General features: G+C 49.1%; 1 protein-coding gene and 1 long non-coding RNA gene across 3 annotated transcripts in view; one reads left to right on the top strand and one right to left on the bottom strand.

Moving 5' to 3' along the window:
- Positions 1-16,485, bottom strand: part of MYO1D (myosin ID) — a 361,575-nt gene that overhangs the window by 8,029 nt on the left and 337,061 nt on the right. The gene's annotated exons all lie outside the window — the stretch shown is intronic.
- The window catches only part of LOC147574190 (uncharacterized), a 31,631-nt gene continuing 20,742 nt past the window's right edge, over positions 5,597-16,485 (top strand). Inside the window, exons 1-2 of the long non-coding RNA XR_015243992.1 lie at positions 5,597-5,708; positions 14,020-14,192. This is a non-coding gene — a long non-coding RNA (uncharacterized LOC147574190). The remainder of the gene's footprint in view (positions 5,709-14,019; positions 14,193-16,485) is intronic.

Below are 16,485 nucleotides of genomic sequence, written 5' to 3' on the forward strand. Positions count from 1 at the left end.
CTCCGAGTGTGCAACGGTGCTGTGCTGGTTCCAGCAGCATGATCGGAGCTCACAATGGCCCTGATGCTTACCAGGGTCTAGAAACGTGAACGAAATTCCACCAAAAGAATATTTAAAATCAAAGTGGAGGCTGAAAGAAGGAAAGGATGACCTCCAGGAGCTGGAAGGAAGGAGGGGACAGGAGGCCACTGTGAGAGGGAGGGTCCTGCAGATGCCAAGGTGGGGACATGCTGGCTTGAGCAGGAGACATGCCCACGTGGGCCACATGGGAGGGGAACTGGGTCTGAGGTCTGGAATAAGGCTGAGCCCTTGCAGGCTGCCGGATCCAGAAAAAGGTCACCCGAGTCTGCTTTCTAGCCTGGCAAAGTGGGAAGACACACAGTTTTCCAGTAAGGACTGGAACCCTCAAGGTGTCTTCACTAAACCTCTTGAAAAGCAAACCCCACTGCAGATCACCAAAGGCAACGAGCAAACCTTCAGAACTCCCACAGGGAAAAGACACATTCCTTGCAAAGGTACAGACCTTTTCATCAAATGTGAGAAAATAATGAAAACACAGACTCTTCCAAGTGTTTAAGGAAAATAACCACCAACCTAGAATCATCTTGAGCACGAGGGCAAAAACAAAGACTTTCTCAGACACCAAGGTAAATTTAAACAAGCATTCACTGTATGCATGTATGTATGAATAAATAAATACGACTAACTTTGGGGGTTCAACCCAACACTGATCTAAAGTCCTGGAAAACAACAACATGAGAGATGGGGTGATGGTCCAAGGGAGGCATTTGGAGGGCCTTCGTCATCTGGGAGGAGGGTAGGGACGCTGATGAACTTTAGATTTCCTAAGACCTGTGCGGGTGTGAAGAAAACTAATGGTAAACAAGAATGTTCGACGGAAATATGCAACTCTGGAAGAAGTGGAAGGAAGGGGGAGAGAAACTCTGCCTCATCTAATGCAAGGCAGAAAACAGGAACCAAAGCAGCCAAGAAGCAACATGGGAACAAGAAATCACTAGCGTGGATGTGAACACCGAGGCGTGTGAACCTGTTACAAGGGACTTCTCGCATTTAATTTAGAAATGCAGCTACCTGCTATTTGCAAGATACCCATCTAAATCATCATGACAAAGAAAAGTTAAATGAAACCAGACACGAGGCAAATACAAATCACAAGAAGGCTGGCAAAAGACGCTGCTGGGAACGAACTCGTTAGGTAATTGTTTTCTAAAAAAAATTTTTTTTTAACGTTTATTTATTTTTGAGACAGAGAGAGACAGAGCATGAACGGGGGAGGGTCAGAGAGAGGGAGACACAGAATCCGAAACAGGCTCCAGGCTCCGAGCTGTCAGCACAGAGCCCGACGCAGGGCTCAAGCTCACGGACCGCGAGATCGTGACCTGAGCCGAAGTCGGCTGCTCAACCGACTGAGCCACCCAGGCGCCCCAATAATTGTTTTCTTTATCAGGGAGTAGTTCAGCAGGACGGTTGTCATGATATATCTGCCATCATAGAAAATGATCTTAATGTGCTTTCCTAAAACACAGATCAGCAGACAATATTAAAAGAACATAGATTTGGGGCCCCTGGGTGGCTCAGTTGGTCAAGAGTCCGACTCTTGATTTTGGCTCAGTCACGATCTCACGGTTTGTGGGGTCGGGCTCTGCACTGGTGGTGCGGAGCCTGCTTGGGATTCTCTCTCCCTCTCTCTCGGCCCCTCCCCTGCTCACATTCTCATTCTCTCTCTCTGTCAAAATAAACTTAAAAAAAAACTTTAACCAAAGAACATAGACTTGAACCCAATTAATAAGCTTGGGTGGGGGCACCTGGGTGGCTCATTCGGTTAGGTGGCCGACTTCAGCTCAGGTCATGATCTCATGGTCTGTGAGTTTAAGCCCCGCATCAGGCTCAGAGCCTGGAACCTGCTTAGGATTCTCTGTCTCCCTCTCTCTCTCTGTCCCTTCCATGCTTGTGCTCTCTCTCTCAAAATTAAACAAACAATAAAAAAAATAATTTAAAAACAAGCCTGTGTGTATGTGTGTATTCACTATGCTCAACAATCGGGCACACATTAGAGAAGCGACACTGGGCACGCGGATCAGGTACTAGACCACAGGAGGAGGGCGGTAAATACCTAAGAATTACCATCAGACAGAAATTACCTTCTGACTATACTATAATAAAAATAAAGGTGAATACAGGCATACCTCGGAGACCCCGCAGGTTTGGTTGTAGACCCCATGATAAAGCAGGTCCCTGAATCTTTTGATTTCTCAGTGCGTGTAAAAGTTAAGTTTACACTATGCTGTAGTCTACTAAAGTGTGTAATAAATAGCATTATGTCTAAAAAAAATGTACATACCTGATTTAAAAAATACTTTATTGCTACAAAAATGCTAACCTTATGTGAGCTTTCAGTGAGTCGCAATGTTTTTGCTGGTGGAGGGTCTTGCACAGTGTTGACGGCTGCTGACCGATCAGGGGGCCGGGTGCGAAGCCGGGGTGGCCGTGGCGGTTTCTCAAGATAAGACAATGAAGTCCGACTCTTCCTTTCACGAACAATTTCTCCGTAGCACGTGATACTGTTCGATAGCATTTTACCCACAGTAGGACTTCCCTCAAAATTGGAGTCAGGCCTCTGGAACCCTGCTGCTGCTTTATCAACTAGGTGTATGTCATATTCTAGATCCTCTGTTGTCATGTTGACGTCTTTGCTGGGAGTAGGTTCCGGCTCAAGAAACCACTTTCTTGGCTCAGCCGTAAGCAGCAGCTCCCCATCCGTTCCAGGTTCCTCGTGAGATGGCAGCCCTTCAGCCCCACCCTCAGGCTCCACTTCTGACTTTCATCCTCCTGCTATCGTACCACATCTCCACTGAAGTCTTGAACCCCTCAAGGTCCTCCAGGAGGGTGAGAATCAACTTCTCCCAAGTTCCTGTGAACATTCATATTCTGACCTTCCCATGAATCACAGATGTTCCTAATGGCATCTAGAACGGTGAATCCTTTCTAGAAGGTTTTCAATTTACTTTGCCCAGATCCCTCAGAGGAATCACTATCTGTGGCAGCCATAGCCTTACAAAATGTATTTCTGAAATAAGACTTGAGAGTTGAAATTGCTCCTTGACCCATCTCCATCAGGACTCTTGGGTCACCGGGTGCTTTGTCAGGGAGCAGTCCTGTTTTGAAAGGAATCTTTTTCAGAGCACTAGGTCTGAAAAGTGGGCTTAAACTATTCAGTAAGCCATGTTGTAAACAGATGACTGTCATTGAGCTTTGTTGTTCCATCTGTAGAGCACCGACAGAGCAGATTTAGCATAATTCTTAGGTGCCCTAGGATTTTCAAAGGGTCAACCAGCATTGGCTTCAACTTACAGTCACCAGCTACTTTAGCCTCTAAGAAGAGAGTCAGCCTGTCCTTTGAAGCTTTGAAGCCAAGCATTGACTTCTACCTATGAAAGCCCTAGATGCATCTCCTTCCAAGAGAAGGCTATTGCACTTACATTGAAAATCTGTTTATTGCAGCTGCCTTCCAGAATGATATTAGCTGGACCTTCTGGAGAACTTGCTATAGCTTCTCCATCAGCACCTGCTTCACCTTGCACTTGTGTGTTACAGAGATGGCTTCTTTCCCTAAACCTCATGAAGTAACTTCTCTGCCAGCTTCAAACTTTTCTTCTGCAGCGTCCTCACCTTCGTCAACCTTCACAGAACTGAAGAACCTTAGGACCTTGCTCTGGATTAGGCTTTGGCCCAAAGGAATGTGGTAGCTGGTTTGATCTTCTCTCTGGACCACTCAGACTTTCTCCAAATCAGTGATTGGCTGTTTTGATTTCCTTTCCTTTCCTTTCCTTTCCTTTCCTTTCCTTTCCTTTCCTTTTTTCTTTCTTTCTTTCTTTCTTTCTTTCTTTCTTTCTTTCTTTCTTTCTTTCTTTCTTTCTTTTTCTTTCTTTTTTCCTTCCTTCCTTCCTTCCTTCCTTCCTTCCTTCCTTCCTTCCTTCCTTCCTTCCTTCCTTCCTTCCTCCTTTCCTTTCCTTTCCTTTCCTTTCCTTTCCTTTCCTTTCCTTTCCTTTCCTTTCCTTCCTTTTTTTCTCTCTTTCTCCCTCTCTTTCTCTCTTTCTTTCAAGTTTATTTATTATAAGAGAGAGACAGTGTGAGTGGGAAGCAGCAGAGAGCGAGGGGGAGAGAGAGAATCTCAAGCAGGCTCCACACTGTCTGACGTAGGGCTCGAACTCACAAATCATGAGCTCATGACCTGAGCTGAAACTGAGAATCAAATGCTTAATTGAGCCACCCAGGTGCCCCTGGCTGTTTCGCTTTCTTACCATCCATGTGATCACTGGAGGAGCACTTCTAATTTCCTTCAAGCACTCTTCCTTTGCATCCACAATTTGGCTATTTGGTGAAAGAGGCCTAGCTCCAGGCCTGTCTCAGCTCTCGACAGGCCTTCCTCACTAAGCTTGATCGCCTCTAGCTTCCGATTTACATGGAGAGACGGGTGACACTTCCTTTCACCCGAACGCTTAGAGGCCACCGTAGGGTCACTAACTGCCCTAATTTCAATATCGTTGTGTCTCAGGGAATTGGGAGGCTGGGGGAAAGGATGAGAGAGACGTGGAGTGGGGGTGGGGACAGAACGCACACATCTACTTATGAATTCACCGTCTTATATGGGGCACAGTTCTGGGCACCCCATCACAATTAGAGTAGTAACATCACACAGATCACCACATCCAATACAATAATCATGACAACATCTGAGATAGCAGGAGAATTCCCAAAACGTGAGAGATACAAAGTGAGCAAGTGCTGTAGGAGAAACAGTGCCAACAGACTTGCTCGACGCCAGGTGGCCACAAACCTTCAGTTTGTAAAGAATGTGCTAGCTGCGAAGGGCAGTACAGTGAAGCCTGATAAAATGAGGTATCCCTGTGTATGTGCTTCCAAGGATCCTTAAAATTTTTTTTTAATGTTTATTTCTGAGGGGGGGGGAGGGGCAGAGAGAGAGGGAGACACAGAATCCCAAACAGGCTCCAGGCTCGGAGCCGTCAGCCCAGAGCCCGACGCGGGGCTCGAACTCACGGACCGCGAGACCGTGACCTGAGCCGAGGTCGGACCCTCAACCGACTGAGCCACCCAGGCGCCCCTCCGAGAATTCTGATTACACGTCTCGGTCTTTGATCTGTGAAGCACAGCAGAGGGACACACCATGAAGCAAGGCGTGTCTGGATAATAATAATAGAACGATAGCAGAAAAGCATGTGGTGCGTGCCTCACAAATACCGGTTTGTGAGATCCTTGTGAGAGCATGTGGTAAGTTCCATTTTCAGAAGAGGAAATAAGGCCTGAAGAGGCGAAGTACCTGCCAAGGTCACACGGCACAGCCAGAATTTGAACCCAGGCAACGAGGCTAGAGTCCAAGCCTTAAGCTCGGTGCATCCTGCCACGAAAAGTCATTGGACTTTGTTAGCTGCTCTGCCTCTTTACTACGTGCTCTGAGCGCAGCAGAAGTGGTTTTCATCCCCCCATTGTGAGCTCCTAGCGCAGCGTCTAATACAACATAGGAGTCGCATAAAAGTCTAGAGAAAGAATTTTTTTTTTTTTTTTTAAAGACATGACTGAGAAAGTCGCGGGGATTCACTGTGACACACGACAGCAACCGGAAGACCCGAGGCCAGCCTGGCGCATCTTCCAAGCAGCGTTGCTGAGAGGTGAGTCCGTCAGGCTTTCGGGCACACGGGCCCCTGGCACCTCACTCTGAGCAAGGGTCTGTTTACGTGGAAAGGCCAAGTAAGAGGCACCAGGCATGCTCACGGGGATGCTCTTTGGAGAAGGATCCCTTTGCAAAGTGAATCATGGCCTCGCTTGGTGAATGCAAGCTTTCCCATGGTAGGCGCTCCTGTCCCTCTGCTAAGGAAATGCTCAGGGAAATAAAAACACACGGTAGGATGGCAAACATCCTACCACGGGTAGGACTGATGGGTTCCGGAAACAAAAATACGTAAACACACACGTGGTGACTAAGGCTGGTATTACGTAGCAGCATGCCTCGTGCGGTCGTAAAACGGTCTTGAATTGGGGGAGCGGAGGCTGAAAACCACGCGTTCATCGAGAACCTGCCATGTACGAGGCAGTGTATTAAACATTTTGCCATCCGCAGTGCCTCTTTCAATGCTTCCCCAAACCTTACGAGGCGCTGAGATCATGCCCGTGCTGTAGACGGGGACAGAGAAGCTGTCAAGGTCAAGGATTCCCCGCAGTGCAAAGTGCTGAGGCCACCCACCCCTAGGCCCAGGGGGTCCACTGAGCCCCCATCTGTTCAGTCCCACACGGAGGCGCTCCTCTGGGTCTCGTGCCGGCCACCAGCTCCGTGGCGCAGGGTTCCTTAATCCTCGGTGCTCATGAGTCAGATTCGAAAGCATTTGTCATCCGCTGTGAGGACGCCGAGGTTTGGACTTTCTTGCCTACGACCGCGACCCCCTTTTACCACTTGTGTGTTTCTCTTTCTGGGCATTTCCTTCTTCGGCCCCTGGCCTGAAGGCGGTTGACGTTGCCAGGCCTGGCTGATTCCAGGCTGCCAAAGAATGGGGGCTCTGTCCCGGCGCTTGGAGAGTTTGTGCACGGTTTTGACTATTCCCTGGTGCGTGTTGGTGTCTTGACTTTCCATTCGGCGTCCCCGAGGAGGACGCCGGCGGGCTGCTGTCCCCTGTGTGTGGGCGGCCGTGCCCTGGCGAGGTGGAGCAGGGCCTGGCCTCCGCGTGCCGGGGACCGCCGCTCGCTCTGTGATTTGTCTCCCCCTCCCGCCGTCGGAGACCAAGGTGGGGGGGATGCTGCATTCTGCTTTATTTATACATTTGGAATCTGGACTCTTTCTTTAAAGGCTGCGTTCCTCTGTCCCTCCCAAAATGCCCAAATTGATGCTTTACGCGAGGGATAATGAAGCCTCTGAAAACCGAACTGTAAGAACAAAACCGTACCCTCAGCTCCCTCAAATATACGAGGAAAGAACAACAAACAGAAGTAACAAAACACAACACCGCCAAATCAAACAAAAAGCCTACCACAAAACAAATGGGCCCGCGGCTGTGAACACAGCTGTGTCTCAGGCTGGGTCAGGGGGACACCCAGGCCATGTGGCATCACCTCTGACAAGAGGACGGTGCCTCTGGAGGCTCTGGAGCCTTTGGGGGGACATCTGTGTGAAAGCTCCACTTTCCTGCCTCTCTCTTCCACCTCCCCCTTCCTCTCTCCCTCTCTCCCCCTTCAACTTCTCGTCTTGTGCTTGTGTTCTAAGGGGCTTTATTTTACCAAAAAATATCTGTTTGAGAGTTGTTGTTTTTTTTTTTTAACATCTTTGCTCTTTCCTGCTTACATCTCTACTTCTCCTATCTTGACACTTCTGTTAACAGCACTGCCAAAGTTAGCACCATCTGTGAACACTGGTGTTTATTTTCTCCTCACATCATTAATGAAGGTGCTAAATACGACTGGACTGAACACGCACCAGGACCCACATCTTCTTCTGAACAGATGCGCGTTAGTGGCTTGTCAGGAACACCATCCTATATTTGCCTATTCAACTCCCCATCATTAAGAGGCATTTGGGTTTCTGTTTGCGTGTGGCCCCGGGCCGCTCTACAGAGGGGCTAACAGGATCGCAGTCCCTGCTCTGAGAACTGAGCACTGAAGGGGGTTACACACTGGGGGCGTACATACTAAAAGAGAGTCGTGAAAAGAATGTATACATAAGCTTAGTTATTTTCACTGGGTTGGGACTTATAGGATAGCATTAAAAAATATTTCTTTTTGGCACAATACAGCGGGAGGGGCAGAGAGAGGGGGACAGAGGATCTGAAGCGGGTTCTGTGCTGACACGGTGACAGCAGCGAGGCTGATGCGGGGCTCAAAGTCACGAACTGTGAGATCCTGACCTGAGCCGAAGTTGGATGCTCAACTGACTGAGCCACCCAGGTGCCCCTCTTTTTTATTTTGTTTTATTTTTTAAGGATGGCATTTCTTAAAACATTTTTTAATGTTTATTTACTTTTAGAGACAGAGATCGAGCACGAGCGGAGGAGGACACAGAATCTGAAGCAGGCTCCAGGCTCTGAGCTGTCAGCACAGAGCCCGACGCGGGGCTCGAACTCCTGCACCGTGAGATCATGACCTGAGCTGAAGTCGGAGGCTTAACCTACTGAGCCACTCATACGCCCCAAAGGATGGCATTTTTGAACAGTTAGGAACCAAGAAAAATCCAGGGGCTCCTAGGTGGCTCGGTTAAGCGTCTGACTCTTGATTTTGGCTCAGGTCAGGATCTCACGGTTTGTGGTTCAAGCCCTGCATCGGGCTCTTGTGCTGACAGTGCAGAGCCTGCTTGGGTTCTCTCTCTCCTTCTCTCTCCTCCCCTCCCCCGCTCACTCTCTCTCTCAAAATAAATAAACTTACAAAAAAACGTTTATTCACAGGCTCAGGAATTTGTCAGCATTGTCTTGAAACACGTTCTACATCAAACATCTGTGTCTAAGGCTCTGGGCTGCAAGATCAATAATAAAACAGCTCTGTTCTGAAGGAACTCCAGCCCCTGGAGGGAGGCAGACTTAAACAGCTACTCTATAAGGCACTTGAGTTGGCACCATGAGGTCTAGAGAGTGCGTTCAGGAAGCTCAGAGTGGAGGGAAGTGCCCACCACCAGGCAGATGTGGAGGCTTTTGTTGAGAGGGGCAGCCTCTTGGGCTGTGTGGCCCATGGCTCTGCTAGGCAGATACACTGTCTGAACAAACTGGGCTCTCTCCATGACGACAGGCTCCCAGTGAGCCCAGTGGGCTCGCCCAGCATAGTCAGTGTCTCTCCTTCCTTTGATAACATCCCCCTTGCTCTAATTGTGCCTCCTTCCCGAGGCCTACCTGGGCTTCCCCAGACCACAGAGATCTCTAGAACCCTACAGACAGGAGGCAATGAACTGCCCCTCGGAGGGTGAGGAGGACTTAGAGATAACCCTGAAGCTTGACCTAAAAGTGAAATTTAGAGCGTGTGCAGAAAACGGCAAGCATGGGACTGGAGTTCAGGATTGAAGTGTGTTTGGGAGAGGGTGGTGAGAGCCGAGGCCAGCCACATAGGCTGGGGTAGAAGACGAGCAAGGAGTTGAGGCTTAACTTTGTAGGCAATGGGGACATCCTTAAGGGATCTCAAGGAGGGAAGATAGATAATACTTTGTCTTCTTCTGTGCACATACCATGATCTGAAACTGACTTGTTTGACTGGCTTGCTCACTGTGTCTTCCTATGGCTCCCACCCCCTTCCCAAAAGTAAACTTCATGGGAGTGGAACCTTCTCCATATCCCCTGTGCTTGAAAGAGTGGCTGGCATACAGTAGGTGCTTAATAAAAAGCTAATATGTAAAACTGATAGAGAGGAAGCAGGTATGTGGATGAGAGATTGATGTGGGCATTTTCAGGCTGGAAGACCAGTTAGGAAACTGCCAATCAAGGGAGTAAGGACTGTGGTCGGTAAGAGGGCAAAGCTGAGTTAAGTCTGAGATGCATCAGGGTAAGAATCTGGTGACTGACTAATGTAGGTGGGGAAAGGGAGTCTACCAGTGTTCCTAGCTCTTCAGCTTGGGTGAGGGAAGAGAGAGAATGAGTTTGGTTTTGGCCAGGGTGGAGCTGAACTTCCTCTGGAAAATCATCCAAAGGGTTTCACTACACATGATGTATGATGTCGACTCAGGGGTACACAACTCATTGCTCTCGCCTTTCCTTAAGAGAAACACATGAACCGGTAAAAGGCAGGTCATGTATCACAACTGTTTCACAAAACCTACTTTGTTCACGCATGCTATTACAATACGATTGTGGTGCTGTATTCTATTAGGCAAATAAGCCTAGAATTTGAAAATGCACTGTTAACCGTGGCAAGCACAGCAGACTGTCTGAGCAACTGTGCCTTCTGCGACCTGGCTGCCATTCTCCCCCATTCCGAGCCCCTTAGTATTTCAAACTCCCTGTTAAATGTTACCTTTTTTTTTTTTTTTTTTTTTTTTTTTTTACACTTTCCCCACCATTCCTTCCAGCAATCTTTATCTGAAAGTACCCAAACTTTTAAAGCAGTATTTCTAGGAGCGATAGTACACATTATAAAGGAAATAACAAAGAGAAAAATGAAAAGAAATCTTGGCTTTGCAAACAGAAGGTCACATTCTCTAAAACTGTGGTGCCCTACAGGAATTTGGAAACTGGTCAGTGTCCCATGACAATCGGCAAATTATGTTTTACTCAATGGTTAGTTCAAGTCCCCGTTTAGGGGCTGTTACCACATCCAAGTGCTGCTCGCCGAGCCTGGAAAAAGTGATTTCCCTCGGACACCCAGCAGTCTTGTGGAACTGACTATACCACACCTGAGAGTCGGCCATTCCAGATAGTGGTGGCAGCGGCAGGGCAGACCCGGGGCCTGGGGACCTCTAGGTTCTTTGTATTTCTAGGAATGCTGCTTAATCAAGGGAGGAGACCATGGGGCACAGTGGAGGGAAGCTGCCCTTTGGAATTAGCTGGTCTGGGGTTTGAGCTCAGCTGTCTGGCCCGGGCCCATCACCTGCTCCTTTGAAGCTCAGTTTCCTCCATGGGGGTAGTTAATTAACAGGGAGCAATGCCCTCTCTCACCAAGGGCTTTGGTGAGAGGTGGAGAAAATCCAGGCAGAGTGGCTAGCACAGAGCCTGGTGCTGAGTACGTGCTCCATGAACGCCTGTTAATGGAGTGAAGTGCTTCAGTGAAGGAGGTTCTCACGTTTAGGAGGTTGGTTCAACAACTGACGTGAGGCCAAAGGAGCCCTTGCGTCTCAAGGCCTCTTCGCTTGATCAAGGACAGCCTTTCACCAAACAACTCTGCCACCTTCTAGGGCCATGCTGGCGAGAGGCTTGTGATCCCAGAAGGTCCTTTCAACTTGTTCTTGGGTACTTAAAAAATCCCATTTAAGCCGACAAATGATGATGACACAGTTCTTTTTATACATTTTCCACCTCACTCTTACTAAATTTTGCTGCCCATCCAGGCAACTGTAACCCACGGCGAAGCATATTTGATTAGGCAGCAAGGCACTGGGGATTTTTGTTCTGAGGGGAATTCAAAGAGTTTAAAACAGAAGCAACCATCTCATAAACCAACTCTAGAACCCTGAGATGAAAAGAAACAAACTGCCCACTTTCTACCACCTGTTTGAGAACAGAAGGGTTTGCATGCAGTTATGTTAGCTAAAAAATGTACCCTCGTCTCACTGCGGTACGGAAGCCTTCACCACACGAATGCTTTTGATGGAAAATCTGCCCCCTGCCCCGATACACCCTTTCATGCTGGTAATAACAGAGGCGAAGCAGGCCTTTCTATCAATATGTTCCGCACACTTCTTAGCAGCTCTGGTTTTTCTATTCTGCATTTGCTATTTTAAGCGAGTACATAATGCATCAATTTTCAGACTCTTACTCAACGCCACTGCTATAGAACTGAGAACTCAGTAATCTTGTCAGGCAGCACAGAACAATATTCCAACAGATGAAACATTCCATGCAGCCTTATTTCCCTTTTCCTGGGATGGGGCATCTATTTCTGGCCCTGTAATGAGAGAGGAACCAGTGGCGGTGGTCCAGTCCTTCTTGTTCAGGAATCCCACATCACAGAAACCACTCACCATGCTGTTGCTGGTAGACACATCAAAAGCCCCATGGGGTCTCAAGTCTATGCGGCTGCTCTCTTACTTTTTAAGTTCCCAGAAATGGGTTGTATGGATCCAGGCTGGAGCATGCTGGCTGCAAATGGGAATGTGGGCTCTCTTAAGCCACATCTGAGCTTTTCCTGCCTGCCATGAAGGGTTCCAGTTCTCTCCATGATCACTAACTAAAGAGCCCAAGACTAACCTTGATATCCCTGCCGCCCAGTCTCCTAAGAGAGTTCAACGGGAAGTGCCCCCAGGTGGCTGCTAGCCAAATTTGCCTTGACCTCGAGTGTAGGCACACCTCTAGTTGAAAGTCAGTTGCATCTAATATCTTGGTGGGCAGTGTAGGCAGATTTCCCTGCTGTGTGTGTACAGCCTTAGTGGCCTTATTTACTGCTTGCGGGGTCACCTGGGAGAGAGGACAGAACAATCCACCTCTACACCTGTTGGCTCACAAATGGGTTAGTCACACTTTCCAAAGATCTACTCTGGCTGGTACAATGGGCTGAGGCATTCCTACCAACGTTCCTCCAGTGTTTATCTCCTGACAATTAAAAATGGCACAACAAATTAGATTGCATGAGTGCCTGAGTGATTCTGCTGAAAAATGAACAATTCCATAATAACCCTATACCACTGCTTTCTGTCTAAAGAACGATTTCATAGCATCGAATGATTCAGCCATCCCGACGGGGACCTTGCATTACTGGCTCAACTTCATTAGCATGAAAACAAGCAAACCACATACACTCTTCCTCTGGGGCTGGAAGTCAGACACCCTGAGCAATATTTAGGTCACTGCTGCCCAGGCAAGTCTGAAAAATGGTTCGTGCCCTGGTTAGATAGTTACATATCTATCACAGAAGGGGACCCACAGGCTTTTTAAGGCAAAGAGAGGGAGAGGTTCCATGAGCAGGACTGAAACAACCTGAAGTGGGCTAAAGCAAATAATCTCTTTGTCCAGGATAAAGTGTATTAGCATCAGCTTATTGGCCGAAATAGAATCTCTGGGTTTGGTGAGCAAAGTGTCCCCACTTCCTCTGAGAAGCCCACAGAGCAATGATTCGTAACCTTGACTGTGCACCATGACTAGAGAAGCACTTGCAAAACAGGGCCCTGATAGTGGTCAGGCTCCACTCCTACAGACTGACTCATTTGGTGTGTGTGTGGCCCCCGGACGTTGGTACTGTTAAGCCCCAGGTGGCTTCCTCAGCCACACCGTACGGCGGATCACCAGAGCTTCCAGAATGACTGGAAGAAGAGCTGGCCCTGACCTGCCTCACACAACTGCTCCAATCAGCTGCTTGGGAACTGCTTTGGCAAATGACAGGGTTCCCTTTATATACAGTTTAACTGATTCATCAAGTTCCTTATTGTGATGCATTTCAATTACACAAGAATTATTTGGAGCAAGTATGTTATAGAGCTATTTGATACAGGAGGGGTTGAGCCTCTGAGAGGTCACAAAGCAGGGCGCCTGGGTGGCTCAGTTGGTCAGGCATCCAACTTCGGCTCAGGTCACGATCTCATGGTTCGTGAGTTTGAGTCCCGCATCAGGCTCTGTGCTGACAGCTTGGAGCCTGCTTGGGATTCTGTGTCTCCCCCTCTCTCTGCCCCTCTCGTCATGCTCTGTCTCTCTCAAGAATAAACATTAAAAAACTAAAAATTTTTTGAAAGGTCACTAAGCTTGGAGGAGGGCCGTAGAGATAAGCACCCTGCCAACCCCCTGGCCCCATCACTCTGTCAGTACCCTCCCATCCACTTCTCTTCACCTCTGTATTCAACAGGTACATACTAAGTGCTGACTGCGTGCCAGCCCCTGAAGACCCAGTGGTGTGTAAAACAGGTCTTGCTTCTGCCCGCCCCCCCCCCCCCCCCCCCGAGCTTACAGTCTGGTGTGGAGACTTACACACTCATCCCCATTTAGCCAGGATTCTGGGAAAAGCACTGAACATAAACAGTACACGGTGCTATGGAATCACATAGATCTACTCTGGGGGAAATGAGGAAATGCATTCTCGAGGAAGTGATGTTAAATTTTAATATCATGCTTTGTTTTAAAAAGTGAATAATAAATGCACATGGTCTAACACCCACAGGTACGAGGGTATATGTAGGGAAAGCAAGTTTGCCTTCTACCCTGTCCTCTGGCCTCTCGGCCTCCTCCCTACAGGCACCTGCACTTCCACTTTGCCATCAGTGGTCCAGACAACTTTGTGTGTGACTATATAGGATAAATTCATTTATTTGTCAGCGGGTGACTTTAAAGCTGAAACCTCAGCCATACCCATCCTCAAGAATGCCTTGTATTTCTGATGTAGGAATGATGGCAATGGGGCCATGGTATGCTGAGGAAACCAGAGGATACTAGAGAGCCACTGACTCAGGGCCATGACAAGAGTGGTCCCGGCTTTGGGCTGTGAATCAGCGTTTCATCACTTAAATGCTGAGTGTGACTTTCAGAACATGGAAAAGGTCGTTTCAATGCCTACAGGTAAACCAAATGCCTACTTATGTGTTGGATAGATACAGCTAGTATCTAGAAACTGTTTCTTTAGACCACGCTGTATCACAAATGTTTTCTTTTTGTATGATTATTACTTTTTCTTGTAAAGAAGAGGGCATCAGCTAGAAGATAAGACAATCTGACGTGTTAAGCTGTGCCCTCCACTAGAGCTGCTCTGTTGCCCCAGGACACAGGTGGATAACAGAAGGGTTTATGGGTTGGGGGTCATTACTGTGGCCTCAGCACCCTTAATTACCAGGTGACCCTGAATGCTAACAGCAGCACAGCACATTTTGGTATACACTGCCAACCCAAAGAGCCCAAGCCCTGGACGTCCTGATGTGGGGGCAGCAACCTCACCTAGATAAGGAACTCGTAGTGGATGAGCTCTCTGAGGCCCGGATGCAGTGAGTTTGCAGGACTTCCAGGTCCGAGTCACTGGGGTGGGGGGTGGGGGGGATGGAGGGCAAAGTGGGCAGCACCTGACCTCCTTTGTCTGTCCTGCCCTCCGGTAGCCAGAGAGGGAGGGCCACGGCCACAGGGACAAGGAGCCACGGATGGGCGTCCAGGTGAGAAAGACCAGCTCCTGTTCTCCTGATCCCCCTTTGAAAAGACTGGTTTCAAGTGAGGCATTAAAGCCTCCAAGATTAGCAAAGGGGCGCGTGTGGACCGGCCCAGTTCCCCCGGGCCCCCTCCCCCCCCCATACCTGCAGCGGGTGGGTGGGGGGCAAGGCGACAAAGGCGAGGGGGAGGGGGAAGGAGGAGGGGGTTGGGACGGAGGTGGGGGCGCAGGCGGCGAGCGAGACAAAGAGAAGCCGCAGAGCCCAGGGTGGGCTGCGGCGGGGGAGGCGGGCCCGCAGAGGCTGCTGCTTTTAGCTCCGCCGCTCCCCTGGTCGCCATGGCGACGCGCGCATTAGCGATTCCCTCTGACATTGACAGGCCGCCGCCGCTGCCGGCCTGGGGCGGGGGTGCTGCGGGTGGAAAATGTGTGCTCGCACACACGCACGCCCACCGAGGAGGCCCGGCAGCGCCAGCTCCTTCCAGACTGTAGTTTAATGCATCATTTATGCACCGCCCCCCCCTCCCCGTCCACCCTCCCCCCTTCCGGCTGTTTTTATTTGTTTGTCTTTCTAGAGAAGGTGATGATTTGGGGCTTAGCTCATCTGCTGGCACACTGAGCTCACTGGGTGGCTGAAAGGGAATGGGGATATGGATTTGGGTCAGCTAACAGGGTGTGATTGGTTTAAGGCAAGAACACTAAGAAATGGGGTATCTGGGCGAATTGCAGGCTCTTTCGTTTTTCTCCTTTACACCAGGCATATATATTGGCCAGAAATGCTTAAAAGCGGGGGGGGGGGGGGGGGGGGGGAAGGGCTACCCTGCAGACATGTGAAATAGGATTAGTGGAAACCCTGAAGACTGAGGCCGCAAGAATCATCCTGCAGCCGTTTGCCACACATGACAATTTTCCTGCTCAGATTCCTGCTCCAGAAAATCAGTCTGTTTTTTGTTTTTTCTTTTTTGGTACTTGGAGCCCAACCTCATGCTATTATCTCTCAGACTGTATTTCTGCACGAACAGGGAGAGACTCGTGAAACTACCCTTTGAGGGCAGAAACTCACCATCTCTGTAACTGCTGAGCCCATGATGGGACACTAGCTGAGGGGGATGGCCTGGGCACTGGGCTCAAATGAAGTCTCTAGAGAGGACTTCCCAAGGTCAGCCTCCCGAATGCAATAGGGACTGAGCCCAGAAACATCCTGTTAGCACAGATGCCTCCCTTTGAACTCAAACAAAGACCAAGGGGTGTGGTTGGGAAGTTTCTGAAAACTCAGCGAATAGCAAAAACGTGGGCAGGAACACATGCCTTTTTATCCACCAGGCGAAGTCTCCCCTTTATGACACATCTTGCCTGGGTCTGGAGCATCACACTTTGTAAGATATTAAAGAGGCATGTTGATGAATAACAGGCGTGTGATGGGGTGGTGTGGGTTGGCAGGAGCTGGCTCCCAGCAGCTCTGCTCTCAGCTGCCGTGGCCAGGACTGTGGCATTCCCAGGGATGAGAGCACACCGAATCTGACTGGAGTGCCATTTCCTGACCAACAGAACTGGCTCTGTCTGGCTAGACAGGTGCTGTGTCCATTCCAAGAGTCCTCTGTGTTCTGTGCTAATCTTGGAAGTCACCCTGGGATCCCAGGGTAAGGAAGGATTCTCAACCAGGCCTTGCCATAGCCACTGACAGAAAAACTGAATAAAAGCAATAAATGTGGGGGCACATGG

Source organism: Puma concolor, chromosome E1 (assembly GCF_028749965.1).
Source record: "Puma concolor isolate L17-30 chromosome E1, mPumCon1.1.hap2, whole genome shotgun sequence".
In the NCBI taxonomy this organism is placed as follows: Eukaryota; Metazoa; Chordata; class Mammalia; order Carnivora; family Felidae; genus Puma; species Puma concolor.